This window comes from Perkinsus marinus (assembly GCF_000006405.1).
Source record: "Perkinsus marinus ATCC 50983 genomic scaffold scf_1104296970740, whole genome shotgun sequence".
NCBI classification, from domain to species: domain Eukaryota; phylum Perkinsozoa; order Perkinsida; family Perkinsidae; genus Perkinsus; species Perkinsus marinus.
In genome coordinates, this window is record NW_003202347.1 from 1 (window position 1) to 3,124 (window position 3,124).

General features: G+C 45.8%; 17 non-coding genes across 17 annotated transcripts; all 17 read right to left on the reverse strand.

Annotated features, from left to right (window-relative positions):
- Positions 1-144: 144 nt before the first annotated feature.
- On the reverse strand, positions 145-216 carry Pmar_PMAR023861. Its single transcript has one exon. It is a non-coding gene; the product is annotated as a tRNA-Thr (tRNA).
- A 102-nt stretch (positions 217-318) lies between these two features.
- Pmar_PMAR023862 lies at positions 319-390 on the reverse strand. Its single transcript has one exon. It is a non-coding gene; the product is annotated as a tRNA-Thr (tRNA).
- Positions 391-492: 102 nt separating this feature from the next.
- Positions 493-564, reverse strand: Pmar_PMAR023863. The gene has a single exon. It is a non-coding gene; the product is annotated as a tRNA-Thr (tRNA).
- Positions 565-666: 102 nt separating this feature from the next.
- Pmar_PMAR023864 lies at positions 667-738 on the reverse strand. Its single transcript has one exon. It is a non-coding gene; the product is annotated as a tRNA-Thr (tRNA).
- A 102-nt stretch (positions 739-840) lies between these two features.
- Pmar_PMAR023865 lies at positions 841-912 on the reverse strand. The gene has a single exon. It is a non-coding gene; the product is annotated as a tRNA-Thr (tRNA).
- A 102-nt stretch (positions 913-1,014) lies between these two features.
- Pmar_PMAR023866 lies at positions 1,015-1,086 on the reverse strand. Its single transcript has one exon. It is a non-coding gene; the product is annotated as a tRNA-Thr (tRNA).
- A 102-nt stretch (positions 1,087-1,188) lies between these two features.
- Positions 1,189-1,260, reverse strand: Pmar_PMAR023867. Its single transcript has one exon. It is a non-coding gene; the product is annotated as a tRNA-Thr (tRNA).
- A 102-nt stretch (positions 1,261-1,362) lies between these two features.
- On the reverse strand, positions 1,363-1,434 carry Pmar_PMAR023868. Its single transcript has one exon. It is a non-coding gene; the product is annotated as a tRNA-Thr (tRNA).
- A 102-nt stretch (positions 1,435-1,536) lies between these two features.
- Positions 1,537-1,608, reverse strand: Pmar_PMAR023869. Its single transcript has one exon. It is a non-coding gene; the product is annotated as a tRNA-Thr (tRNA).
- A 102-nt stretch (positions 1,609-1,710) lies between these two features.
- On the reverse strand, positions 1,711-1,782 carry Pmar_PMAR023870. Its single transcript has one exon. It is a non-coding gene; the product is annotated as a tRNA-Thr (tRNA).
- A 102-nt stretch (positions 1,783-1,884) lies between these two features.
- Positions 1,885-1,956, reverse strand: Pmar_PMAR023871. The gene has a single exon. It is a non-coding gene; the product is annotated as a tRNA-Thr (tRNA).
- A 102-nt stretch (positions 1,957-2,058) lies between these two features.
- Pmar_PMAR023872 lies at positions 2,059-2,130 on the reverse strand. Its single transcript has one exon. It is a non-coding gene; the product is annotated as a tRNA-Thr (tRNA).
- A 102-nt stretch (positions 2,131-2,232) lies between these two features.
- Pmar_PMAR023873 lies at positions 2,233-2,304 on the reverse strand. Its single transcript has one exon. It is a non-coding gene; the product is annotated as a tRNA-Thr (tRNA).
- A 102-nt stretch (positions 2,305-2,406) lies between these two features.
- Positions 2,407-2,478, reverse strand: Pmar_PMAR023874. The gene has a single exon. It is a non-coding gene; the product is annotated as a tRNA-Thr (tRNA).
- Positions 2,479-2,580: 102 nt separating this feature from the next.
- Pmar_PMAR023875 lies at positions 2,581-2,652 on the reverse strand. Its single transcript has one exon. It is a non-coding gene; the product is annotated as a tRNA-Thr (tRNA).
- Positions 2,653-2,754: 102 nt separating this feature from the next.
- Pmar_PMAR023876 lies at positions 2,755-2,826 on the reverse strand. The gene has a single exon. It is a non-coding gene; the product is annotated as a tRNA-Thr (tRNA).
- A 102-nt stretch (positions 2,827-2,928) lies between these two features.
- Pmar_PMAR023877 lies at positions 2,929-3,000 on the reverse strand. The gene has a single exon. It is a non-coding gene; the product is annotated as a tRNA-Ser (tRNA).
- Positions 3,001-3,124: the final 124 nt, after the last annotated feature.

Consider the following 3,124-nt stretch of genomic DNA (forward strand, 5'->3'; position numbering starts at 1 on the left):
TCTGCTTACGAAGCAGACGCTCTACCACTAAGCTAAAGTAGCACACACATTAACTATATGAATCAATAATTTTCCTGTCCCCTTCACAGAATGGGCCATCCTGCTCCTGCTTCTCGTACCAGACCAGAAATTTATGGTGCTATAAGCCACTTGTCAGGATTGGACTAACGACCTTCTGCTCACAGAGCCGACGCTCTGCCACTAAGCTAAAGTGACGCAGAGAATAAGTACATAAATCAATAATCTTTCTGTATCCTTTGCGGAGTGAGCAAACCTGCTCCTGCTCCTCATACCCGACTAGAGCCTAATGCTGTTGTAAGCCACTTACCAGGATTGAACTGACGACCTTCTGCTTACGAAGCAGACGCTCTACCACTAAGCTAAAGTGGTGCACAGATTAAGTATATGAATCAATAATTTTCCTGTCCCGTTCACAGAATGGGCCATCCTGCTCCTGGTTCTCGTACCAGACCAGAAATTTATGGTGCTATAAGTCACTTGCCAGGATTGAACTGACGACCTTCTGCTTACGAAGCAGACGCTCTGCCACTAAGCTAAAGTGACACACGGAATAACTGCATAAATCAATAATCTTCCTGTATCCTTTGGGGAGTGAGCAAACCTGCTCCTGCTCCTCATACCCGACTAGAGCCTAATGCTGCTGTAAGCCACTTGCCAGGATTGAACTGACAACCTTATGCTTACGAAGCAGACGCTCTACCACTAAGCTAAAGTGACGCACAGATTAAGTATATGAATCAATAATTTTCCTGTCCCGTTCACAGAATGGGCCATCCTGCTCCTGGTTCTCGTACCAGACCAGAAATTTATGGTGCTATAAGCCACTTGACAGGATTGAACTGACGACCTTCTGCTTACAAAGCAGACGCTCTGCCACTAAGCTAAAGTGGTACACAAAATAAATGCATAAATCACTAATCTTCCTGTATCCTTTGCGGAGTGAGCAAACCTGCTCCTGCTCCTCATACCCGACTAGAGCCTAATGCTGCTGTAAGCCACTTGCCAGGATTGAACTGACGACCTTCTGTTTACGAAGCGGACGCTCTACCACTAAGCTAAAGTGGCGCATAGATTAAGTATATGAATCAATCATTTTCCTGTCCCGTTCACAGAATGGGCCATCCTGCTCCTGGTTCTCGTACCAGACCAGAAATTTATGGTGCTATAAGCCACTTGCCAGGATTGAACTGACGACCTTCTGCTTACAAAGCAGACGCTCTGCCACTAAGCTAAAGTGGCACATAGAGCGAGTACATAAATTAATAATCTTTCTGTATCCTTTGCGGAGTGAGCAAACCTGCTCCTGCTTCTCGTACCAGACCAGATATTTATGGTGTTATAAGCCACTTGCCACGATCGAACTGACGACCTTCTGCTTACAAAGCAGACGCTCTGCCACTAAGCTAAAGTGGCGCACGAAATAACTTCATAAATCAATAATCTTCCTGTATCCTTTGCGGAGTGAGCAAACCTGCTCCTGCTCCTCATACCCGACTAGAGCCTAATGCTGCTGTAAGCCACTTCCCAGGATTGAACTGACGACCTTATACTTACGAAGCAGACGCTCTACCACTAAGCTAAAGTGACACACAGATTAAGCATATGAATCAATAATTTTCCTGTCCCGTTCACAGAATGGGCCATCCTGCTCCTGGTTCTCGTACCAGACCAGAAATTTATGGTGCTATAAGCCACTTGACAGGATTGAACTGACGACCTTCTGCTTACAAAGCAGACGCTCTGCCACTAAGCTAAAGTGGTACACAAAATAAATGCATAAATCACTAATCTTCCTGTATCCTTTGCGGAGTGAGCAAACCTGCTCCTGCTCCTCATACCCGACTAGAGCCTAATGCTGCTGTAAGCCACTTGCCAGGATTGAACTGACGACCTTCTGTTTACGAAGCGGACGCTCTACCACTAAGCTAAAGTGGCGCACAGATTAAGTATATGAATCAATAATTTTCCTGTCCCGTTCACAGAATGGGCCATCCTGCTCCTGGTTCTCGTACCAGACCAGAAATTTATGGTGCTATAAGCCACTTGACAGGATTGAACTGACGACCTTCTGCTTACAAAGCAGACGCTCTGCCACTAAGCTAAAGTGGTACACAAAATAAATGCATAAATCACTAATCTTCCTGTATCCTTTGCGGAGTGAGCAAACCTGCTCCTGCTCCTCATACCCGACTAGAGCCTAATGCTGCTGTAAGCCACTTGACAGGATTGAACTGACGACCTTCTGCTTACAAAGCAGACGCTCTGCCACTAAGCTAAAGTGGTACACAAAATAAATGCATAAATCACTAATCTTCCTGTATCCTTTGCGGAGTGAGCAAACCTGCTCCTGCTCCTCATACCCGACTAGAGCCTAATGCTGCTGTAAGCCACTTGCCAGGATTGAACTGACGACCTTCTGTTTACGAAGCGGACGCTCTACCACTAAGCTAAAGTGGCGCACAGATTAAGTATATGAATCAATCATTTTCCTGTCCCGTTCACAGAATGGGCCATCCTGCTCCTGGTTCTCGTACCAGACCAGAAATTTATGGTGCTATAAGCCACTTGCCAGGATTGAACTGACGACCTTCTGCTTACAAAGCAGACGCTCTGCCACTAAGCTAAAGTGGCACATAGAGCGAGTACATAAATTAATAATCTTTCTGTATCCTTTGCGGAGTGAGCAAACCTGCTCCTGCTTCTCGTACCAGACCAGATATTTATGGTGTTATAAGCCACTTGCCACGATCGAACTGACGACCTTCTGCTTACAAAGCAGACGCTCTGCCAGTAAGCTAAAGTGGCGCACGAAATAACTTCATAAATCAATAATCTTCCTGTATCCTTTGCGGAGTGAGCAAACCTGCTCCTGCTCCTCATACCCGACTAGAGCCTAATGCTGCTGTAAGCCACTTCCCAGGATTGAACTGACGACCTTCTGCTGTCGAAGCAGACGCTCTACCACTAAGCTAAAGTGACACACAGATTAAGCATATGAATCAATAATTTTCCTGTCCCGTTCACAGAATGGGCCATCCTGCTCCTGGTTCTCGTACAGACAGAAATTTATGGTGCTATAAGCCACTTGCCAAGATTGAGCTGA